Source organism: Pan troglodytes, chromosome 3 (assembly GCF_028858775.2).
Source record: "Pan troglodytes isolate AG18354 chromosome 3, NHGRI_mPanTro3-v2.0_pri, whole genome shotgun sequence".
Taxonomy (NCBI): domain Eukaryota; kingdom Metazoa; phylum Chordata; class Mammalia; order Primates; family Hominidae; genus Pan; species Pan troglodytes.
In genome coordinates, this window is record NC_072401.2 from 875,589 (window position 1) to 900,929 (window position 25,341).

Below are 25,341 nucleotides of genomic sequence, written 5' to 3' on the forward strand. Positions count from 1 at the left end.
AGCCCAGGGCTCAGAGTCAAGGTCCGGGCACCGCTGGCACCCACCCAGGAGAGTAGTGGGAAGCCTAGGGGTAGGGTCTGCACCTCCTTGAGGAGGGGCCTGGGGCCTGGAGTGAGTTCTGAACTGCAGCTTACCACTCTGCCTCTTCCTGAGGCCACCACACTCAGCCCAGGACTGTTCCTGGCCTGCTGGCCACCCCCTGCCCCTTGCACCCCAGCACCAATACCTTGCCCCTGCCCTCCTTCTGGGATGATCCTCCAGTCCTCCCCTCCACATCTGGGGCCTGCCTCCACCAACTGAAAACTGCAGTCAGGGCTCTTGTGGAGGGCCAACACCCCAGTACCCCAATCGCAGGCAGCCCTCTCCAGTGGGCCCCTCCCCTGCACTGGGCCACCCCATGGCTCCACGGAGCCCTCCCTGCCTCCCCTCCCGCGGGGGCAGCAGTGGCCACATTTAGTCCCTCCCCTTCACAGCAGCATGCCTGGGAATGCTGTACACATTCACATCTCTGCTGTCTGTCCTCCTCCCACCCGGATAACGCGTCCACCCAGTGCTGGAGATCTCAGCAGGCCCCCAGCCCTTCTCAGGCCCCACTCAGCAGCGGACTCAAGCCGCTTCCCCACGTGCTGCACCATACTTGGGCCCAGGGCCCCCTGCCTGGTGGCTGCTCCCGGGATCCGACTCTAGACTTCACGGGGACAGTCGCAGGGTCACTCCCTCAGCCACCACCTCTCCAGACGGGAAGAGCTAATGACTCCTGACTCCTGTTCCACGCCTGCACCGCACAGCCTTGCAGCGATTGCCCCTGGCCCACGGGGCCTCCACTCTCGCCACCCAGCCTCCACACTGCACGGCGCCCCGATGCCCGGAACCACAGTGGTCTCGCTTCCCACCCAAGACCCAACCTGCCCTCCCGTCCTGGGCCGCCAGCCCAGAACCCGCAAAACGGGAGACCCTAGGACCCCGCACGCCTGCACGTCCGCCTCACCCCCGCACGCGCCCTCGGTCCTCAGATCCCGCCCTCTCAGGACAGTGCCAGTCCCACGAAGGCGCAAATGCCACCCGTACTGCTCTGCCCTGGCGGAGGGCACCCAGGTCGGAGAGTCCGCACGCAGGTGCCCTGTCCGTCCTGATGCTGAACATAACCTAAATACAAGCCTAACCATGACCAGACCCAAACCCCTGACCCTGACCCCACCCCTAATCCTGACCCTAACCCTAAACCCAACCCTAACCCGAAACCTAACCCCTAACCCTGACCCTACCCCTAATCCTGACCCTAACCGTAAAACCAACCCTAACCCTAACCCCTAATGCTGACCCTAACCCTAAATCCAGTCCTAACCCTGACTCTAACCCTAACCCTGACCCTAACCCTAAACCCAACCCTAACCCTAGACCAGACCCTAACCCCTGACCCTGACCCCACCCCTAATCCTGACCCTAACCATAAAACCAACCCTAACCGTAACCCCTAATGCTGACCCTAGCCCTAAACCCAGTCCTAACCCTGACTCTAACCCCTAACCCTGACCCTAACCCTAAAACCCAACCCTACCCCTAACCCCTACACCTAACCCCTAACCCTGACCCTAAACCTAAACCCAACCCTAACCCTGACTCTGACCCCTAACCCGACCCCTGACCCTAACACCGACCCTTAACCCTGCCGGGAGGGCGCTCAGTCCCGGCTCCCACAAAGGACAGCAGCACCCGTACTGGACGGCACCCCCGGAGGGACCCGGGCCTGAGGACTCTGCTGCTCCAGCGCCCCAGCTCACGATCGTCCAGGACCCGTCGGGTCCCTCAGCACAGCGCGGCCCTGTCGCTCTCCTGACCACGCCCCTCATGGCCCCGCCCTATGCCCCGCCCCTGGCCCTCGCGCCCCGCGGCTCCCTCGGCCGAGTCCAGGCCCGACGCGCCTGCGCCCTCTGACCACGCCCCTCCCCGCTCCTATCCCCACCCCTTACCGCCTGGCCCCGCCCACGCCCCTTGCCGCGGGGTGGGAGCCCAGACGCACACCGCGCATGCTCCGAGCGCGGCGCCCCCGACGCGGCGCTCGGCTCGGCTCGGGCATTTCCGCCTCTTTGTTTTAAACTCCGGACGGGCTTTTTTCTCCTCCTCTTGGGGGGGACCCACAGGGAGCGGCGCCCCCTCCCCCCTCCGGCGCGGACCCCGCGTGCGCCTTGCTCGCCCGCAGCCCCGAGACCGCAGGTCAGTGAGTCCGCCCCGCCTGGCCTGGGCCCTCGGCGCCCGCTCCTCAGGCTGCGGCCTCGGCCCGTGTCCGGCCCGGAAGGCTCCGAACCCCGGGCCCGCGCTCCGTCGTCCCCGTCGGCCTGGCCCGGGAAGCCCTTGGCAGGCCCGGGAGGGCCGGCACCCCACCCCAGGCAGGACTCCGGGAGGTCGAAGACCCCAGCCCAGGCAGGACCCAGGGAGGGCCAAGACCCCAGCCCAGGCAGGACCCAGGGAGGGCTGGGACAGCAGCCCAGGCAGGCCGCAGGGAGGGCAGGGACCCCAGTCCAGGCAGGACCCCGGGAGGGCCAAGACCCCAGCCCAGGCAGGACCCCGGGAGGGCCGGGACTCCAGCCCAGGCAGGACCCCGGGAGGGCCGGGACTCCAGCCCAGGCAGGACGCAGGGAGGGCAAGACCCCAGCCCAGGCAGGACCCAGGGAGGGCAAGACCCCAGCCCAGGCAGGACTCCGGGAGGGCCAGGACCTCAGCCTAGGCAGGACCCAGGGAGGACCCAGGGAGGGCCAAGACCCCAGCCCAGGCAGGACCCAGGGAGGGCAAGACCCCAGCCCAGGCAGGACCCAGGGAGGACCCAGGGAGGGCAAGACCCCAGCCCAGGCAGGACCCAGGGAGGACCAAGACCCCAGCCCAGGCAGGACCCAGGGAGGGCTGGGACAGCAGCCCAGGCAGGACCCAGGGAGGGCTGGGACAGCAGCCCAGGCAGGCCGCAGGGAGGGCAGGGACCCCAGTCCAGGCAGGACGCAGGGAGGGCAAGACCCCAGCCCAGGCAGGACCCAGGGAGGGCAAAGACCCCAGAACAGGGAGGGCCAAGACCCCAGCCCAGGCAGGACCCCGGGAGGGCGAAGAGCCCAGACCAGGCAGGACCCAGGGAGGGCGAAGACCCCAGACCAGGCAGGACCCAGGGAGGGCGAAGACCCCAGACCAGGCAGGACCCAGGGAGGGCGAAGACCCCAGCCCAGGCAGGACCCCGGGAGGGCCAGGACCTCAGCCCAGGCAGGACCCTGGGAGGGTGAAGACCCCAGCCCAGGCAGGACCATGGGAGGGCAGGGACCCCAGCCCAGGCAGGACCCTGGGAAGTTCGCGACCCCAGCCCAGGCAGGACCCCGGGAGGGCTGGGTCCTCAGACCAGGCAGGACCTGAAGAGAGTTGGGCTCTGGGATTGCACAGGACCCCCCAGAGTGCTAGGACACAATGACACATCATCCAGGAGGGTCTGACCCTGGGACAGGTCACCGAGAAGGGCTGGGACCCCAAGATGGGTCACCAAGGAGGGTCGGACCTGGCCACCTGGCAGGGCCCAGGGGGGGCTAGGTCCCTGGGAAGAATCACGGAGGAGGGCCAGACCTAGGGACCAGGCAGAATCCAAAGAATGCCAGGACCCCAGAATAGATCCCCCAGGAAGGTCCTGCCTTAAAGTGGGTCACAGACGAGGGCCAGGACCCCATGACCATAATTCAGGAGGACCTGACCCTGGAGCAGTCTTGTGAGTCCTGTGAGCACTGCTGGGACCCTGAAACTGCCCCGTCTCCCCCGGGACCCTGAGACAGCCCTGTTTTCACCCGGGGCCCAGGACCCTGAGACAGCCCTGTTTTCACCCGGGGGTCGGGACCCTGAGACAGCCCTGTCCTCCCCGGGGCTCGGGACCCTGAGACAGCCCTGTTTTCTCCCAGGGCCCGGCACCCTGAGACTGGACAGTGAGAAGGGCTCATGACATGGACAGGCTCCTAGATGACCAGGACCTCAAACGGGGTCACTTAGGGTCGGGACACTGGTGTGGACGGGGAAGAAGGCTAGGCTCTCAAAGAGGACCTGATGAGAGCTGGAACTTCCAGACAGGTCCTCAGAGGGCTGGGACTCCTGAACAAGTCACTGAGGAGCATGTAGGCCCCAAGACTAGACTGTAAAGAGTACTGGGACCCTCGGGGGGGAATCCAGCAGTGTCCTGAATCTGCCCAGTCCACTCAGCTGGATGCACCTGCTGTGAAGGCCAGGCATCTGGCATCCTGTTACCCGAGGCCCTTTCCATGAGACCCTGGGCCAGCCCCACAGCCCCTGCACATGAACCGCCTAGGTGATACCTGGGGTAGGTATGAGGCAGGGGCCTCAGGGTTCCAGGAGCTCCCAGCCCACAGGCTCCACACCTCAGGCTGGCACTGCGCCCTCCCCCTCAGCCCCTCGTCCAGGGCTGCTGTCCTGTCCTTGCCTTGGCTGTGGTCCGTGTCCAGCACCTTCAACCCCTCCTGCCCCTCTCCCCATCTTCAAGGTCATGTGAGTGCCCCACTTCCTCAGTGTAGAGGCGTTTCCAGTGTCCGGGAGACTTGGAGGAGGGGTGGGGTCTGAGCTGGGATGTGGACTCCTGGGCATATTTTGGGGACAGTTGGTCCAAGTCAGGAAAGTTGGAGCAGGCAAGGCTATTTCCCACTCCCTCTCTAGTAAGGGAAGGAATTAAAGGATCCTGGTGGTGGTTGGGCTGGGGATGGGGGTTGGTTTATTTCTCTGAAACCTTTGAATCAGCCTTTCATCAAAAACTTGTGGGTGTTTTCCTTTAATTTGGAAGTGGTAATGAAAAAGTGGGGTGCATGAGGTATTCAGAAGCGAGCAGTCTATGCTGTCCTTTGACTAGGGAAGGGTTGTCTAGTGACATCTTGTCAGGGGTGTTTCCAGAGGGTGGTCATCCCAGGAACCCTGCTCCCAGAGGGTGCCGTGTGGCTGCTTGGTGTGCCGCACATTTCCCAAAAGAGTGAATGATGCATGAACGAATGAAAGGCAAGAGTGAATGATGCATGAACAAATGAATGAAAGGCAAGAGTGAATGATGCATGAACAAATGAAAGGCAAGAGTGAATGATGCATGAACAAATGAATGAAAGGTAAGAGTGAATGATGCCTGAACAAATGAATGAAAGGCAAGAGTGAATGATGCATGAACGAATGAAAGGCAAGAGTGAATGATGCATGAACAAATGAATGAAAGGCAAGAGTGAATGATGCATGAACAAATGAATGAAAGGCAAGAGTGAATGATGCATGAACAAATGAATGAAAGGCAAGAGTGAATGATGCATGAACGAATGAAAGGCAAGAGTGAATGATGCATGAACAAATGAATGAAAGGCAAGAGTGAATGATGCATGAACAAATGAATGAAAGGCAAGAGTGAATGATGCATGAACAAATGAATGAAAGGCAAGAGTGAATGATGCATGAACAAATGAATGAAAGGCAAGAGTGAATGATGCATGAACAAATGAATGAAAGGCAAGAGTGAATGATGTATGAACAAATGAATGAAAGGCAAGAGTGAGTGATGCATGAACAAATGAATGAAAGGCAGGGCCGCTCTTCAGAGACATCCCCTCGGATTAGGCGTGCGGGCTTGCCTGGAAGTTGGGCAGTACAATGAGGTGTAACCCTAAAACTCTGAGCTATCTAGACTCCCAAGAGAGACACTGAATTAGATGGTTCGGGATTTCATCTTTGCCACAGCTTCACTTCTTGGTTACTTAGGAGAAAACCGTGTTAGGTTTTCAGCTTAACATTTCAGGGTACTCAGTGTCAGCCACATTGTGTCCCTGCGTGGTCAGCCTGGACCTAGAAGCTTTTACTCGCCCAGTGTAACCGCCAGGGACCTTTTTACTCAACACTTCCTTCTGATTTGCTCTTTTGACATATCCTTTACTGTTTTTTAAACTTCATTTGCTTTGTGAAATTGTGGAAGAGGCTTGTGAAGCTGAGTGTTCAGGTTTGTTTGGCTCTGTCCTGTCTGGTTCCCAGGCTTTTAGAGGTGTGTTTTAGAGGTGTTTTTAGGCCGTGCTGAGTGGTTGTATTATTTATATATTGCTGTGTGGCAGATTACCCCAGAACCCCTGCCTTAAACCAACAGTCCGATGATATCTTACTGTTTCTGTGGGTTGGGAGACCAGGTGGGCTCTGGCTCAGGGACCTCCCATCTGGGGTTGTGTCTCCTCTGAAGGCTGGACTGGGGAGGGTCCGCAGCCAGGCTGTGTCACGTGACTGTGGGCTGGAGACCTCAGTTCCTTTCTCTATAGGGCAGCTCCGAGGGAGCCCATGCCAAGCCAGAGAGGGACAGGAAGGACGTCCCAGTGTTTGTGGAGTGACATTCTACCACTTTTGCCAAGAGTCATTTGGCCCCTACACACTTGAGGGGAGGGGACTCCAAAACGGTGAGCATACGATGGGCAGGTGGGGTCACTGGAACACTTAAAGCCTGCCCAGCACAGCGGTGCTGTGAGCCTGGCATCTCTCAGGGCACTGGAGAGACATCCCGTAAGTAAATCAGCGATTGCGTGTGGAGTGACGTGTTAAGATGAGGATGTGACTGTTCAGCTGTCTCTTTAATTGGTGTGGGTTTCTCCGATGTCACCGTCATGATTGAGGTATTTGTGATATGTAAAAGAAGATAAATTACAGATAGAAAAGACTCTTAGGAATTAACTTGCAATTTGGCATACCAGTAGCAAGCCAAAAGACCCCCCCACAAATTAAATTACAAGGTGTGTGTCACTGATGTCAAATCCTTCCCAACAGCTTCAAGTGCAAGAATTTTTGCTGTTCCCAGAGTCCCCTCATTTTCTTCCTGCCAGTGATTTTGCGCCAGAAATTATCAACCGACTTCTGTTAAGTTTTCCTAAACCATTTTAAATATATGGGGGAAATGTTTTTACCAGTTACAGTAGACCTTGCTCTTGCAGTTATTTGTGACTTCATAAAAATGCCGTAGGAGACGTGAGACCCTGACCATACTGGACATTTGACCGGTGTGAGGACTTAGCTCCAGAGTCCAGGCACTACTGTGAGCCAGAGCCTCTGCTCCTATCCCACACCCTCCACTGCACAGGGAGCCGGACCCCATGCCTCATTCTGGTTCTGGGCTGGAGCTAGGGCCGGGAAGGGGGCCTGTTCTGGACTCTGGAGACCTCAGCCGCCCCTCCCACCATGCCGCACTCTCTAGACCACAGCGGCGAGGAGCTGCAGGGTGTGGCAGGGGCCCTTTGCCGTGGGCTTGAATTCTTTACTTGGGTTTTTTTATTTGGATTATAAAGTGAGTCTTGTTTTGGTGTATGCTGTTACTCTTTATTAAATGGCAGGATTTATTTTGTTTGCAGCCTTATTTTTGGTTAATGGTTAGAATTGAAGTTGAAAATGTAATTTTTCTACAGAATTAGGCAGGCGTGTGTAATTTTTCAACAAAAATTAGCCAAGCATGGTGGTGGGCACCTGTAATCCCAGCTACTTGGGAGGCTGAGGCAGGAGAATCGCTTGAACCCGGGAAGCGGAGTTTGCAGTGATCTGAGATTGCACTCCAGACTGGGCGAAGAGTGAGACTCTGTCTGAAAAAAAATAAAAAGTAAAAAAAAAAGAAAAGAAAATGTAATTTTTCTTTTACCATTGAAATATAGTGAGGTTTAGGGACAGTTTCCTATTGTTTATCTATTTTTTATTACGATACTTGCTGTTAATATAGCAAAAATATGGTACAATTCATTGTGCTTCAAAAATTGAAATTATTTTTAATTTCATACATTGATAGTTTATCACTGAATTTTAAAAATGTGAGGCCTAAAGAAAAACAAAACAAAACTATCTTTCCAGATCTGCCACGTTTCTCCCGACAGAACTGAATTATGCAAATGCCAAAATGACAAAGAACAATAGTGAATGTTGCCTAGGTGCATTTTTGTAGAATTATCCACTGAGTTAAGCAAAACTCCCATTGACAGGAACTCACACTCTAGAAAATATAGTCCTTCAACCTATTGTTATATTGACTTGCTTTTTTTTAAGATAAACTCTAATATTCGTGTTTGTTTGTTTGTTTTTGTTTTTGTTTTTTGTTTGTTTGTTTGTTTTGAGATGGAGTTTAGCTCTTGTAGCCCAGGCTGGAGTGCAGTGGCGCGATCTCCGCTCACTGCAACCTCCGCCTCCTGGTTCAAGTGATTCTCCTGCCTCAGCTCCCTAAGTAGCTGGGACTACAGGCGCCTGCCACCATGCCCAGCTAAGTTTTTGTATTTTTAGTAGAGATGGGGTTTTGCCATGTTAGCCAGGATGGTCTTTATCTCCTGACCTCGTGATCCACCCGCCTCGGCCTCCCAAAGTGCTGGGATTACAGGCCTGAGCCACCGCGCCCGGCCAATAAACTCTAATATTCAGGTGCATTTAGAGAGTGGATTTGTTGGCTTGGTTTCTTTTTTCTTTTTTTTCAAATTCATTGATATTTGCTGGGCTTTGCTACATTAACAGCAAATTCCAGATGTTTAATGAGAAATAGATGCAAAGAGGGGAAATCTGTCTGCAGACCTCCTTGAAACTCCCTCTAATCAATGGGTCCCGTTGGCCTCGTGGGTCTTATGGGGGCTGTGAGCCTCGTGGGAGCTGTGGGCCTCATGGGGGCTGTATGGCCTTGTTGGGGGCCTGTGGGGCCTGTGGGCCCTGTGGGGGGCTGTGGGCCTCATGGGGGCTGTGGGCCTGGTGGGGGCTGTGGCCTTGTGGGTCCTGTGTGGCCTCGTGGGGGCTGTGTACCTCCTGGGGGCTGTGGCCAAGTGGGTCCTATGTTCTTCGTGGGTCCTGTGTGGTCTGGTGGGGGCTGTGGCCTCATGGGAGCTGTGGCTTTGTGAGTCCTATGTGGCATCATGGGGGCTTTGGCCTTGTGGGTCCTGTGTGGCCTCGTGGGGCTGTTGCCTTGTGGGTCCTGTGTGGCCTGCTGGGGGCTGTGGCCTCATGGGAGCTGTGGCTTTGTGAGTCCTGTGTGGCGTCATGGGGGCTGTGGCCTTGTGGGTCCTGTGTGGCCTGGTGGGGGCTGTGGCTTTGTGGGTCCTGTGCAGCCTCGTGGGGGCTGTGGCTTCGTGGGTCCTGTGTGGTCTGGTGGGGGCTGTGGCCTCATGGGGGCTGTAGCCTTGTGGGTCCTGTGTGGCCTGGTGGGGGCTGTGGCCTTGTGGGTCCTGTATGGCCTTGGGACTGTGGCCTCGTGGGTCCTGTGTGGCCTCGTGGGGCTGTTGCCTTGTGGGTCCTGTGTGGTCTGCTGGGGGCTGTGGCCTCGTGGGAGCTGTGGCTTTGTGAGTCCTGTGTGGCGTCATGGGGGCTGTGGCCTTGTGGGTCCTGTGTGGCCTGGTGGGGGCTGTGGCTTTGTGGGTCCTGTGTGTCTCATGGGAGCCGTGGCCTTGCGGGTCCTGTGTGGCCTTGTGGGGGCTGTGGCCTCGTGGGGGCTGTGGCCTCGTGGGTCCTGTGTGCCTTGTGGGGGCTATGGCCTCATGGGTCCTGTGTGGCCTGGTGGGGGCTGTGGCCTCGTGGGTCCTGTGTGTCTCATGGGGGGCTGTGGCCTTGTGGGTCATATGTGCCTTGTGGGTCTTGTGTGGCCTGGTGGGTCCTGTGTGGCCTGGTGGGTCCTGTGTGGCCTTGTCAGGGCTGTGGCCTGGTGGGGGCTGTGGCCTCATGGATCCTGTGTGGCCTTGTGGGGGGCTATGACTTTGTGCCTGCGTCTCCTGTCTGGGTCTTGTGAGCTGTCACATTTCCAGGTTCTTGATCAGGGCGTGGCCCGTATTAGATGCTCAATAAACAGTAACCGGAAGCTGATCCTCGTGGATGCTGTGTGGAGCTGTTCTGAGGCGGCATGAGTATGAACTTGTTGGATTCCTGATGCCGCCCAGGAATCAGACCGTAAAAGCTGTGCTTATTTCGCAGTGTGAGCCTTGGCACGGCAGAGGGCGCACAGGGCAGGCATCATTGGAATGTGGGGGCCACGAGGGCTCACCTTAAAATTTTTTTAATGTTAAGTGATTTTAATTTACTTTTTTACCCAAAATTTTGTTAAGAAAAAAAATCGCAATACAGAAAAATGGAGAAAATTATACAGTGAGCACTTGCTGTGGTCCGAACGTCTGTGTCCCCCAGAATCCATGGGGGACCCTAACCCCCAAGGTGGTGGTGTCAGGCGTGGGGCCCTCGGGAGGCTCTGCCCTGATGACGGGACCAGCGCCCTTTCTGTCATTTGAGGACATGAGAGAAGGCACTGCCTGTGAGGACTCTGACCCCACCAGCCCCCAAATCTGCCAGCGCCTTGATTCTGGACTCCCAGCCTGCAGAACTGAGAGGTGCGTTCTGTGGTTTGTCAGCTGCTTGGCCTAAGGTGCTTCGGTTGCAGCCGCCTGAACAGACCAGGACGGCACCCTCTACTGCCCAGGCCCACTTGTGGCCGTTCAGCCGCATTGGCTTCCTCTCCTTCTCTCAGTACATCCTGGACTCACCTGTGAGCGGCTCCGGACAGGAGCCTTGCTGGGAAGGTGAGTCCCACCTGAGAGCAAGAACTAGGGGAGGCCCCCACACCGCTACAACCCCACTGTGACCCTAGGATGGTGGCACCTACTTCACGGCGTTACCTGATTTTCAGGCCGCCTTACCTCTTCCCAGCTGTCTTGAGAATGTCTCCATGTTTTCCTGAACCAGAGTCAGCCAGGGCCTGTCCTTGCCCTGGAGGTCCTGGCCCTTCTGACCATGCCAGGTGAGACCCCCTGGCGTTGGAGGTCTTGTCTCCCTGTCCGCGGACCGGGCTCGCATCCTTCCCACCCCACTGCCTTCTGCCAGGCCAGCGGAGACATGGCCCCTGACGTCCTCTTCAGTCTCAGCTGGAGAAAGCTGCCCTGGAGGGACTCTTCTCACTAGGTCACGCAGACCTGGGCACTCCTGATTTTCAGGTAGCTTATTTGGGACCTTAATTACAGCTTCAAACGTCCCTTTACAGCAGCCCATGGGTCAGTATGTCAGTAACAGAACTGGGCGTCGGTTCTGGGACCCTGTAGACACTGAGTGTGAGAACTGGGTGTCGGTGCTGGGACCCTGTAGACACTGATTGTGAGAACTGGGCGTCGGTGCTGGGACCCTGTAGACACTGAGTGTGAGAACTGGGCGTCGGTGCTGGGACCCTGTAGACACTGAGTGTGAGAACTGGGCGTCGGTGCTGGGACGCTGTAGACACTGTGAGTGTGAGAACTGGGTGTTGGTGCTGGGACCCTGTAGACACTGTGAGTGAGAACTGGGTGTCCGTGCTGGGACCCCGTAGACAGTGAGTGTGAGAACTGGGCGTCGGTGCTGGGACCCTGTAGACACTGAGTGTGAGAACTGGGCGTTGGTGCTGGGACGCTGTAGACACTGTGAGTGTGAGAACTGGGTGTCGGTGCTGGGACCCTGTAGACACTGTGAGTGAGAACTGGGTGTCGGTGCTAGGACCCTGTAGACAGTGAGTGTGAGAACTGGGCGTCGGTGCTGGGACCCCGTAGACAGTGAGTGTGAGAACTGGGCGTCGGTGCTGGGACCCTGTAGACACTGAGTGTGAGAACTGGGCGTCGGTTCTGGGACCCTGTAGACACTGAGTGTGAGAACTGGGTGTCGGTGCTGGGACCCTGTAGACACTGATTGTGAGAACTGGGCGTCGGTGCTGGGACCCTGTAGACACTGAGTGTGAGAACTGGGTGTCGGTGCTGGGACCCTGTAGACACTGATTGTGAGAACTGGGCGTCGGTGCTGGGACCCTGTAGACACTGAGTGTGAGAACTGGGCGTCGGTGCTGGGACCCTGTAGACACTGAGTTTGAGAACTGGGCGTCGGTGCTGGGACGCTGTAGACACTGTGAGTGTGAGAACTGGGTGTTGGTGCTGGGACCCTGTAGACACTGTGAGTGAGAACTGGGTGTCCGTGCTGGGACCCCGTAGACAGTGAGTGTGAGAACTGGGCGTCGGTGCTGGGACCCTGTAGACACTGAGTGTGAGAACTGGGCGTTGGTGCTGGGACGCTGTAGACACTGTGAGTGTGAGAACTGGGTGTCGGTGCTGGGACCCTGTAGACACTGTGAGTGAGAACTGGGTGTCGGTGCTGGGACCCTGTAGACAGTGAGTGTGAGAACTGGGCGTCGGTGCTGGGACCCCGTAGACAGTGAGTGTGAGAACTGGGCGTCGGTGCTGGGACCCTGTAGACACTGAGTGTGAGAACTGGGCGTCGGTTCTGGGACCCTGTAGACACTGAGTGTGAGAACTGGGTGTCGGTGCTGGGACCCTGTAGACACTGATTGTGAGAACTGGGCGTCGGTGCTGGGACCCTGTAGACACTGAGTGTGAGAACTGGGTGTCGGTGCTGGGACCCTGTAGACACTGATTGTGAGAACTGGGCGCCGGTGCTGGGACCCTGTAGACACTGAGTGTGAGAACTGGGCGTCGGTGCTGGGACCCTGTAGACACTGAGTTTGAGAACTGGGCGTCGGTGCTGGGACGCTGTAGACACTGTGAGTGTGAGAACTGGGTGTTGGTGCTGGGACCCTGTAGACACTGTGAGTGAGAACTGGGTGTCAGTGCTGGGACCCTGTAGACAGTGAGTGTGAGAACTGGGCGTCGGTGCTGGGACCCCGTAGACAGTGAGTGTGAGAACTGGGCGTCGGTGCTGGGACCCCGTAGACACTGAGTGTGAGAACTGGGCGTTGGTGATGGGACCCTGTAGACACTGTGAGTGTGAGAACTGGGTGTCCGTGCTGGGACCCTGTAGACACTGATTGTGAGAACTGGGCGTCGGTGCTGGGACCCTGTAGACACTGTGAGTGTGAGAACTGGGTGTTGGTGCTGGGACCCTGTAGACACTGTGAGTGAGAACTGGGTGTCGGTGCTGGGACCCTGTAGACAGTGAGTGTGAGAACTGGGTGTCAGTGCTGGGACCTTGTAGACACTGATTGTGAGAACTGGGCGTCGGTGCTGGGACCCTGTAGACACTGTGAGTGTGAGAACTGGGCGTGGGTGCTGGGACCCTGTAGACACTGAGTGTGAGAACTGGGCGTCGGTGCTGGGACCCTGTAGACACTGTGAGTGTGAGAACTGGGGGTCGGTGCTGGGACCCTGTAGACACTGTGAGTGTGAGAACTGGGCATCGGTGCTGGGACCCTGTAGACACTGAGTGTGAGAACTGGGTGTCGGTGCTGGGACCCTGTAGACACTGTGAGTGCGAGTACTGGGTGTCGGTGATGGGACCCTGTAGACACTGAGTGTGAGAACTGGGTGTCGGTGCTGGGATCCTGTAGACACTGTGAGTGTGAGAACTGGGCGTGGGTGCTGGGACCCTGTAGACACTGAGTGTGAGAACTGGGTGTCGGTGCTGGGACCCTGTAGAGACTGTGAGTGTGAGAACTGGGCGTCAGTGCTGGGACCCTGTAGACACTGTGAGTGTGAGAACTGGGCGTCGGTGCAGGGACCCTGTAGACACTGATTATGAGAACTGGGCGTCGGTGCTGGGACCCTGTAGACAATGTGAGTGTGAGAACTGGGCGTCGGTGCTGCGACCCTGTAGACACTGAGTGTGAGAACTGGACGTGGGTGCTGGGACCCTGTAGACACTGAGTGTGAGAACTGGGCGTCAGTGCTGGGACCCTGTAGACACTGAGTGTGAGAACTGGGCGTGGGTGCTGGGACCCTGTAGACACTATGAGTGTGAGAACTGGGCGTCGGTGCTGGGACCCTGTAGACACTGATTGTGAGAACTGGGCGTCGGTGCTGGGACCCTGTAGACACTGTGAGTGTGAGAACTGGGCATCGGTGCTGGGACCCTGTAGACACTGATTGTGAGAACTGGGCGTCGGTGCTGGGACCCTGTAGACACTGTGAGTGTGAGAACTGGGCGTCGGTGCTGGGACCCTGTAGATACTGTGAGTGTGAGAACTGGGCGTGGGTGCTGGGACCCTGTAGACACTGAGTGTTAGAACTGGGTGTCGGTGCTGGGACCCTGTAGACACTGAAGGTGAGAACTGGGCGTCGGTGCTGGGACCCTGTAGACAATGTGAATGTGAGAACTGGGCGTCGGTGCTGGGACCCTGTAGACACTGAGGGTGAGAACTGGGCTTCGGTGCTGTGACCCTGTAGACACTGTTAGTGTGAGAACTGGGCGTCCATCCTGGGACCCTGTAGACACTGAGTGTGAGAACTGGGTGTCGGTGCTGGGACCCTGTAGACACTGAGTGTGAGAACTGGGCGTCGGTGCTGTGACCCTGTAGACACTGTGAGTGTGAGAACTGGGCATCGGTGCTGGGACTCTGTAAACACTGAGTGTGAGAACTCGGCGTCGGTGCTGGGACCCTGTAGACACTGAGTGTGAGAACTGGGCGTCGGTGCTGGGACGCTGTAGACACTGTGAGTGTGAGAACTGGTTGTCGGTGCTGGGACCCTGTAGACACTGTGAGTGTGAGAACTGGGTGTCGGTGCTGGGACCCTGTAGACACTGTGAGTGTTGGAACTGGGCGTCCATCCTGGGACCCTGTAGACACTGAGTGTGAGAACTGGGCTTCAGTGCTGGGACCCTGTAGACACGGAGTGTGAGAACTGGGCGTCGGTGCTGGGACCCTGTAGACACTGTGAATGTGAGAACTAGGCGTCGGTGCTGGGAACCTGTAGACACTGAGGGTGAGAACTGGGCTTCGGTGCTGTGACCCTGTAGACACTGTGAGTGTGAGAACTGGGCGTCGGTGCTGGGACCCTGTAGACACTGAGTGTGAGAACTGGGTGTCAGTGCTGGGACCCTGTAGACACTGAGTGTGAGAACTGGGCGTTGGTGATGGGACCCTGTAGACACTGTGAGTGTGAGAACTGGGTGTCCGTGCTGGGACCCTGTAGACACTGATTGTGAGAACTGGGCGTCGGTGCTGGGACCCTGTAGACACTGTGAGTGTGAGAACTGGGTGTTGGTGCTGGGACCCTGTAGACACTGTGAGTGAGAACTGGGTGTCGGTGCTGGGACCCTGTAGACAGTGAGTGTGAGAACTGGGTGTCAGTGCTGGGACCTTGTAGACACTGATTGTGAGAACTGGGCGTCGGTGCTGGGACCCTGTAGACACTGTGAGTGTGAGAACTGGGCGTGGGTGCTGGGACCCTGTAGACACTGAGTGTGAGAACTGGGCGTCAGTGCTGGGACCCTGTAGACACTGTGAGTGTGAGAACTGGGGGTCGGTGCTGGGACCCTGTAGACACTGTGAGTGTGAGAACTGGGCGTCGGTGCTGGGACCCTGTAGACACTGAGGGTGAGAACTGGGCTTCGGTGCTGTGACCCTGTAGACACTGTTAGTGTGAGAACTGGGCGTCCATCCTGGGACCCTGTAGACACTGAGTGTGAGAACTGGGTGTCGGTGCTGGGATCCTGTAGACACTGTGAGTGTGAGAACTGGGCGTCGGTGCTGGGACCCTGTAGATACTGTGAGTGTGAGAACTGGGCGTGGGTGCTGGGACCCTGTAGACACTGAGTGTGAGAACTGGGCGTCGGTGCTGTGACCCTGTAGACACTGTGAGTGTGAGAACTGGGCATCGGTGCTGGGACTCTGTAAACACTGAGTGTGAGAACTCGGCGTCGGTGCTGGGACCCTGTAGACACTGAGTGTGAGAACTGGGCGTCGGTGCTGGGACGCTGTAGACACTGTGAGTGTGAGAACTGGTTGTCGGTGCTGGGACCCTGTAGACACTGTGAGTGTGAGAACTGGGTGTCGGTGCTGGGACCCTGTAGACAGTGTGAGTGTGAGAACTGGGCGTCGGTGCTGGGACCCTGTAGATACTGTGAGTGTGAGAACTGGGCGTTGGTGCTGGGACCCTGTAGACACTGAGTGTGAGAACTGGGTGTCGGTGCTGGGACCCTGTAGACACTGTGAGTGTGAGAACTGGGTGTCGGTGCTGGGACCCTGTAGACACTGAGTGTGAGAACTGGGCGTGGGTGCTGGGACCCTGTAGACACTGTGAGTGTGAGAACTGGGCGTCGGTGCTGGGACCCTGTAGACACTGAGGGTGAGAACTGGGCGTCAGTCCTGGGACCCTGTAGACACTGTGAGTGTGAGAACTGGGCATCGGTGCTGGGACCCTGTAGACAGTGTGAGTGAGAACTGGGCGTCGGTGCTGGGACCCTGTAGACACTGTGAGTGTGAGAACTGGGCGTCGGTGCTGGGACCCTGTAGACACTGTGAGTGTGAGAACTGGGCGTCCATCCTGGGACCCTGTAGACACTGAGTGTGAGAACTGGGCTTCAGTGCTGGGACCCTGTAGACACGGAGTGTGAGAACTGGGCGTCGGTGCTGGGACCCTGTAGACACTGTGAATGTGAGAACTAGGCGTCGGTGCTGGGACCCTGTAGACACTGAGGGTGAGAACTGGGCTTCGGTGCTGTGACCCTGTAGACACTGTGAGTGTGAGAACTGGGCGTCGGTGCTGGGACCCTGTAGACACTGAGTGTGAGAACTGGGTGTCAGTGCTGGGACCCTGTAGACACTGTGAATGTGAGAACTGGGCGTCGGTGCTGGGACCCTGTAGACACTGAGGGTGAGAACTGGGTTTCGGTGCTGTGACCCTGTAGACACGGAGTGTGAGAACTGGGTGTCAGTGCTGGAACCCTGTAGACACTGTGAGTGTGAGAACTGGCCGTCGTTGCTGGGACCCTGTAGACACTGAGTGTGAGAACTGGGCGTCAGTGCTGGGACCCTGTAGACACTGTGAGTGTGAGAACTGGGCGTCGGTGCAGGGACCCTGTAGACACTGATTATGAGAACTGGGCGTCGGTGCTGGGACCCTGTAGACAATGTGAGTGTGAGAACTGGGCGTCGGTGCTGGGACCCTGTAGACACTGAGTGTGAGAACTGGACGTGGGTGCTGGGACCCTGTAGACACTGAGTGTGAGAACTGGGCGTCGGTGCTGGGACCCTGTAGACACTGAGTGTGAGAACTGGGCGTGGGTGCTGGGACCCTGTAGACACTATGAGTGTGAGAACTGGGCGTCGGTGCTGGGACCCTGTAGACACTGATTGTGAGAACTGGGCATCGGTGCTGGGACCCTGTAGACACTGTGAGTGTGAGAACTGGGCATCGGTGCTGGGACCCTGTAGACACTGATTGTGAGAACTGGGCGTCGGTGCTGGGACCCTGTAGACACTGTGAGTGTGAGAACTGGGCGTCGGTGCTGGGACCCTGTAGATACTGTGAGTGTGAGAACTGGGCGTGGGTGCTGGGACCCTGTAGACACTGAGTGTTAGAACTGGGTGTCGGTGCTGGGACCCTGTAGACACTGAAGGTGAGAACTGGGCGTCGGTGCTGGGACCCTGTAGACAATGTGAATGTGAGAACTGGGCGTCGGTGCTGGGACCCTGTAGACACTGAGGGTGAGAACTGGGCTTCGGTGCTGTGACCCTGTAGACACTGTTAGTGTGAGAACTGGGCGTCCATCCTGGGACCCTGTAGACACTGAGTGTGAGAACTGGGTGTCGGTGCTGGGACCCTGTAGACACTGAGTGTGAGAACTGGGCGTCGGTGCTGTGACCCTGTAGACACTGTGAGTGTGAGAACTGGGCATCGGTGCTGGGACTCTGTAAACACTGAGTGTGAGAACTCGGCGTCGGTGCTGGGACCCTGTAGACACTGAGTGTGAGAACTGGGCGTCGGTGCTGGGACGCTGTAGACACTGTGAGTGTGAGAACTGGTTGTCGGTGCTGGGACCCTGTAGACACTGTGAGTGTGAGAACTGGGTGTCGGTGCTGGGACCCTGTAGACAGTGTGAGTGTGAGAACTGGGCGTCGGTGCTGGGACCCTGTAGATACTGTGAGTGTGAGAACTGGGCGTTGGTGCTGGGACCCTGTAGACACTGAGTGTGAGAACTGGGTGTCGGTGCTGGGACCCTGTAGACACTGTGAGTGTGAGAACTGGGTGTCGGTGCTGGGACCCTGTAGACACTGAGTGTGAGAACTGGGCGTGGGTGCTGGCACCCTGTAGACACTGTGAGTGTGAGAACTGGGCGTCGGTGCTGGGACCCTGTAGACACTGAGGGTGAGAACTGGGCGTCAGTCCTGGGACCCTGTAGACACTGTGAGTGTGAGAACTGGGCATCGGTGCTGGGACCCTGTAGACAGTGTGAGTGAGAACTGGGCGTCGGTGCTGGGACCCTGTAGACACTGTGAGTGTGAGAACTGGGCATGGGTGCTGTGACCCTGTAGACACTTGAGTGTGAAAACTGGGCGTCGGTGCTGGGACCCTGTAGACACTGAGGGTGAGAACTGGGCGTCGGTGCTGGGACCCTGTAGACACTGTGAATGTGAGAACTGGGCGTCGGTGCTGGGACCCTGTAGACACTGAGGGTGAGAACTGGGCTTCGGTGCTGTGACCCTGTAGACACGGAGTGTGAGTACTGGGCGTCGGTGCTGGGAGCCTGTAGACACTGTGAGTGTGAGAACTGGGCGTCGGTGCTCGGACTCTGTAGACACTGTTAGTGTGAGAACTGGGCGTCCATCCTGGGACCCTGTAGACACTGAGTGTGAGAACTGGGTGTCGGTGCTGGGACCCTGCAGACACTGAGTGTGAGAACTGGGTGTCGGTGCTGTGACCCTGTAGACACTGTGAGTGTGAGAACTGGGCATCGGTGCTGGGACCCTGTAGACACGGAGTGTGAGAACTGGGCGTGGGTGCTGGGACCCTGTAGACACTGTGAGTGTGAGAACTGGGCGTCGGTGCTCGGACTCTGTAGACACTGTTAGTGTGAGAACTGGGCGTCCATCCTGGGACCCTGTAGACACTGAGTGTGAGAACTGAGTGTCGGTGCTGGGACCCTGCAGACACTGAGTGTGAGAACTGGGTGTCGGTGCTGTGACCCTGTAGACACTGTGAGTGTGAGAACTGGGCATCGGTGCTGGGACCCTGTAGACACGGAGTGTGAGAACTGGGCGTGGGTGCTGGGACCCTGTAGACACTGTGAGTGTGAGAACTGGGTGTCAGTGCTGGGACCCTGTAGACACTGAGTGTGAGAACTGGGCGTCGGTGCTGGGACCCTGTAGACACTGTGAATGTGAGAACTGGGCGTCGGTGCTGGGACCCTGTAGACACTGAGGGTGAGAAGTGGGCTTCGGTGCTGTGACCCTGTAGACACGGAGTGTGAGAACTGGGTGTCAGTGCTGGGACCCTGTAGACACTGTGAGTGTGAGAACTGGGCGTCGGTGCTGGGACACTGTAGACACTGTGAGTGTGAGAACTGGGCGTCCATCCTGGAACCCTGTAGACACTGAGGGTGAGAACTGGGCTTCAGTGCTGGGACCCTGTAGACACGGAGTGTCAGAACTGGGTGTCAGTGCTGGGACCCTGTAGACACTGTGAGTGTGAGAACTGGGCCTCGGTGCTGGGACCCTGTAGACACTGTGAATGTGAGAACTGGGCGTCGGTGCTGGGACCCTGTAGACACTGAGGGTGAGAACTGGGCTTCGGTGCTGTGACCCTGTAGACACGGAGTGTGAGAACTGGGTGTCAGTGCTGGGACCCTGTAGACACTGTGAGTGTGAGAACTGGGCTTCGGTGCTGTGACCCTGTAGACACGGAGTGTGAGAACTGGGCATCGGTGCTGGGACCCTGTAGACAGTGTGAGTGAGAACTGGGCGTCGGTGCTGGGACCCTGTAGACACTGTGAGTGTGAGAACTGGGCGTCGGTGCTGGGACCCTGTAGACACTGTGAGTGTGAGAACTGGGCGTCCATCCTGGGACCCTGTAGACACTGAGTGTGAGAACTGGGCTTCAGTGCTGGGACCCTGTAGACACGGAGTGTGAGAACTGGGCGTCGGTGCTGGGACCCTGTAGACACTGTGAATGTGAGAACTAGGCGTCGGTGCTGGGACCCTGTAGACACTGAGGGTGAGAACTGGGCTTCGGTGCTGTGACCCTGTAGACACTGTGAGTGTGAGAACTGGGCGTCGGTGCTGGGACCCTGTAGACACTGATGGTGAGAACTGGGTTTCGGTGCTGTGACCCTGTAGACACGGAGTGTGAGAACTGGTTGTCAGTGCTGGAACCCTGTAGACACTGTGAGTGTGAGAACTGGGCGTCGGTGCTGGGACCCTGTAGACACTGAGTGTGAGAACTGGGTGTCAGTGCTGGGACCCTGTAGACACTGTGAGTGTGAGAACTGGGCGTCGGTGCTGGGACCCTGTAGACACTGAGTGTGAGAACTGGGTGTCAGTGCTGGGACCCTGTAGACACTGTGAATGTGAGAACTGGGCGTCGGTGCTGGGACCCTGTAGACACTGAGGGTGAGAACTGGGTTTCGGTGCTGTCACCCTGTAGACACGGAGTGTGAGAACTGGGTGTCAGTGCTGGAACCCTGTAGACACTGTGAGTGTGAGAACTGGGCGTCGTTGCTGGGACCCTGTAGACACTGAGTGTGAGAACTGGGTGTCAGTGCTGGGACCCTGTAGACACTGTGAGTGTGTGCTTACTTTTTTTTTCAGTCTTGCTTTGTCACTCAGACTGGAGTGCAGTGGCACGGTCTCGGCTCACTGTAACCTCCACTTCCTGAGTTCAAGGGATTCTCCCGTCTCGCCTCCTGAGTAGCTGGGACTGCAGGTGCTTGCCACCACAGCCAGCTAATTTTTGTATTTATATTAGGGACGAGGTTTCACTGTATTGGCCAAGCTGCTCTGGAGCCCCTGACCTCGTGATCTGCCCACCTTGGCCTTCCAAAGTGCTGGGTTTACAAGTGTGAGCCACCGCGTCCGGCTGTGTGTGCTTACTTTCAAACAAGGTAGTCTCTGCAGCATCACTGAGATGACATTGAGAAGAGGCTTGATAAGGTGCAGGAGGGCGTGTTCTGGGCACAGGGCGCCCTGAGCGAGAGGGCCGAGAATGTCCTGCGGTGATGGAGGAGTCCACGCGGCAGGGGCAGAGGGAGAGGCAAAGGCAGAGGGAGGTGTGGGCTGATGGCAGGGCCAGGGCCTGACCTCGATGGCCCTGAGGAGCCTCTGCGTCCACTCAGGCTTGTGTGTTCGGGAATCCCGTGGGTGCTGCGTTGAGGTCAGTGGGGCCTGGTATGGCAGAGGCGAGGGTGCTGTGTGGGTGCCGCGTGTCCTTCAAGGCACAGCAGATTGGTTTCTAGGGGGGCCCAGTGTGAGGGAGGCGCAGGTGGCTCAGAGGTGTCTGGGGCTCCCTGGGGTGCAAGGCTGTCAGAGGAGGTCAGGGCAGGGAAGTCCTGATGGACGTGCCGGCCGCCCACTGACGTGCAGCCGTCAGACGTCTGGATGGGAGTTCAAAGCAGGGTTGGGCTAGAGGTGTCTGGAGAGGAAACGTGGAGTCGGGGGGTCTGTGGGGTAGCCCCGGGGGCGGCGCTGGGGGCCGGACTGCTGAAGCGCCCCCGAGCTCCCTGGGTATAACCTGCCTGGGCCTCCTGGACAGCTGCAGGCCTGCGGGGCCTGGGTTGAGGGGGATGTCACTGAGCTACACTCTGAGGCTGGTAGTGACTCTCATCTGGGGTCCCACCTTAGTGAATGTACCTTAGGTCTTTGTATGAACGCAAATATTTGTATAAACACTTAATTTAAAAAATGAGAGCTGATGTGCATCTGGATGCTCCTCTGAGGAAAAGAGTTGAGAGTGTCCTACTATTGCAAAATGCACAGAAATGCACGACCAGGTGGGGATGAGGCTGGGCCTGTGGTCCCGCTTCCCCTGAGGGCCAGCTGTGTCTGGTGCAGGGTGGGGCTGGGAGGCCAGAGGACCTGAACACATGCTTTGGGTAAGTCCCTTTGCAGCTCTGTCTCCTCTTCTGTAAATAAGGCAACACGGGCCTTGTGAGGACGGACCAGGTCAACAGCATGAGCACTGGAGCCACGGACTTGTCGGCTGCCATGTGGCTGCCACTGTTCCATCATTCCCACAAGTCCTGCCTGCACTGGCTGTGTTCCCTTTCCCAGCCTCCCCGCATTCACCTCCAGTCAGTCACCTGCCTCCCCAGTGCATGTCACCTTCCAAGAAAGACACATGATCCCCTCAAAGTGCGTCTGGCCTTGGCCTCAGCCTCAGCACCTTCCTGCTGTCCCCATCCACCTGTCCAGTCCCATCCCTCATCCCCCTTCTCAGTCCCAGAAGGCCAGGCCCATCTCAGGGATCCCCTCTTCCACAGGGCTGTCCCCACCACACCCCTCATGCCCCCAGCGTTTGCCCAGGGACCACCAGCTTCAGTGGTCACACCCATTTTCCCAGGTACCCACGAGGCAGGCCCCCCTTACCACTTCCTCCCTGGCTCCCAGGTGCCTGAAGCAAAGGCTGAAAAGTTGGCCTGAGAGCCCGCAAGGTTTTATTCTCCTTCTTCAGAAAAAGCTGTGCTTTTTCTGTGCTTGAGGGTTAGGGTAACCTGATCTGATCTGAGTTCTATGAAAATGTTGCATCAAGAATGGAGGTGAAGGCCAGGTGCGGTGGCTCACATCTGTAATCCCAGCACTTTGGGAAGCCGAGGCGGGTGGATCACCTGAGGTCAGAAGTTTGAGACCAGCCTGGCCAACATGGTGAAACCCCGTCTCTACTAAAAATACAAAAATTAGCCGGGCATGGTGGCAGGCGCCTGTAATCCCAGCTACTCGGGAGGCTGAGGCACAAGAAGAATTGCTTGAACCTGGGAGGTGGAGGTTGCAGTCAGCAGAGATCACGCCATTGCACTCCAGCCTGGGCAACAGAGCAAGACTCCATCTCAAAAAAAAATGGAGATGAAGAAAAGAGATCAGGCAATGATGTTCAGACAGTGTAAAAGGGAACTAGCAAAACGTGGTGGGGCTACGGCAGGTGCACAGAGGCTGAACTCAGGCCCTGGAGGATGGGAGGAGGGCAGTGGAGGTGCACAGCCCTCCGGGCGCCATTGGAAGTGTGGGCTGGGGCTGCCCAAAGCCGCTGCCAAGCCCATGGGTGGGGGGCAAAGAGCCCCCCTGCTCTCAGCGCACCCCGGGTGGTCTGGCCACTTGCTACCATATAGTCCACCAGAAACAGGACGATGACCACACAGGTGGGGTGAAGGATTGTTTTGTGGAGTATATTGTATTTTAAAACAACTTTTATTGATCCAAAAGTGATATTCTGTTGAGGATCAATAGCAGATAGAAGGCAAAATGTAGTTCGTATCAGCTGAAGCCTCTCCATGTGAAATCCACATGAATAGGTGGATTCTCTGGTAAACGTGGAGGTTTTAAGAAAGCTGCTATGGACCAGGCTCCGTCATGGAGCCCTCTGGCTTTCTGCTGTCACCCCAAGGAGTCCTCAGGAGAATTCAGTTGTGGGGACATAATGATATTTGCACACTAGTTTCCTAAATTATTTTCTTCTTCCATTTTGTTGCTGTCTTTCTATCACACGCTGGAAGGCAGCAAGTTAAGCAAAGGCACAGGGCCACTGAGAAACCGAACCCGCTGCCATCAGGCCGCTGCCTCTGCCTCATTTGAAAAGGCTGGTACACAGGTACACAAACAATGCATACGTATTTACATGCCAGAATTCACTTTTCTTAAGGTCTCCACCATTTAGAAATTTTCTCTTGTATTTTAGTGAAAAAAATAATGCTTTGGAGTAATGATGACTTTGAGGGGCACTGAAGGACACCATGCTGCTCAGCAGAAGAGCTGGGCCTGAGGGTGACACATGGGGGTGCCGGCCCGATCAGCACCAGAATCAAGTGTAGCAGTGCCTGAACACCATGGACCTGCCTTGGGGCCTAGGAACTCCTCCGGGTACATCCGCCTCTCCGCCCCTCCCCTCACTGCTCACCCGAACTCCAGCGCTCTCCCGAAACGGCTCCACCTTGCTGTGCTGGCCCACAGGTGATGGCTGCCCCACTAGCTCCCACACGGACATGACACAGCACTCAGGGAACCTGCATGCAGCTCAGCACTGACAGGGCGCCCTCCCAGGGACATACTTCCTGAGTGCTTATGCTAAGATGCTGTGGCAAGGGCGGCCAGGACAGCATGACCCAGTCCACAGCCAGGCCACAATGCCCTGCACGGATTCCTCCTGCATCCTGGATGCTCCGTGCAGGGCTGCTGGCCTGGCCCTCAGACACTACCCAGGAGGCCATGTGTGTGCGTGTACAAGTATGCACCCATGTGTGGATGTAGGTGCAATGTGTGTGCAAGCATGTGAGCACAGGTTCACATATACACGTATGTATACATGCACATGCATGAGCATGCACGCATGTGTGTATGTGCAGGAGTACTGTGTGTGTGCGTGCACGTGTGTGAACACGTGTTCATATATACACATATGCAAACATGCACACACACGAGCATGCACCCATGTGTGTATGTGCAGGTGTACTCTGTGTACATGTGTACACATGTGAGCACGTGTTCATATATACATATATGCATACACACATTCAAGGCTTCCTCCTGCAGTGCCTCAGGACCCCAAGCAGGAGTAAAAACTTCAATCACCTGCAGTTTGATCTTCACAATAAAAAACCATCTGACTGATTTTTAGAATTAAATTATTGTTTAATTGCGTTTTCAGTCAAAAATCTCAGTTATGTGGTTCAAATTCATGTTGCCAAGGCCACAGCACCTGCTCTGACCAAGGAAAGGTGTGGAACTTCAGATACCTAAGACCCTGGCTTACTTGGTGACCGTGTTGCCCAGTTCTGCACAGCATCATGTGTTACCTCTGGTAAGTTATCCCTTAAAGTCGATGCCTAGCCAGCCACATGAGCTGTGAGCTCCTACTGCTGAGCCGAATCACAGCTTTGCGTTTAAAACAGTAACTTACAAACTCAGCATTTTGCCATGTAAAAATGCTAAAATGTGTTTAATTTTTTATCTCATCGTCATAATAAACTCTTGGCAGGGAAGCAGAATAAGACTCATTTTTAGAAAGGTCCAAGAACTGGCTGGGCGCGGTGGCTCACTCCTGTAATCCCAGCACTTTGGGAGGCCGAGGCGGGCAGATCACCTGAGGTCGGGAGTTCGAGACCAGCCTGAACAATATGGAGAAACCCCATCTCTAGTAAAAATACAAAGTTAGCCGGGCATGGTGGCACATGCCTGTAATCCCAGCTATTCGGAAGGCTGAGGCAGGAGAATCGCTTGAACCCCGGAGGCAGAGGTTGCGGTGAGCCAAGATTGCGCCATTGCACTCCAGCCTGGGCGACAAGAGTGAGACTCCATCTCAACAACAACAACAACAACAAAGAAAAAAAAAAGAAAGAGAAAGAAGGAAAGAAAGAAAGGGAGAGAAAGATCCAAGAACTGGCATTATTTTGCAAGTAGCACAACAAAGAACCCACTCTCAACCACCA

The 25,341-nt window shown here is 56.7% G+C and overlaps 1 long non-coding RNA gene across 2 annotated transcripts; it reads left to right on the plus strand.

Moving 5' to 3' along the window:
* Window positions 1-2,010: 2,010 nt before the first annotated feature.
* Window positions 2,011-24,523, plus strand: LOC134809771 (uncharacterized). Of its 2 annotated transcripts, none has more exons than XR_010156266.1 (3): window positions 2,011-2,214; window positions 23,413-23,507; window positions 23,595-24,523. It is a non-coding gene; the product is annotated as an uncharacterized LOC134809771 (long non-coding RNA). The 2 variants fall into 2 exon arrangements; XR_010156265.1 differs by having other exon boundaries at window positions 23,417-23,507.
* The last annotated feature ends 818 nt before the right edge of the window (window positions 24,524-25,341 follow it).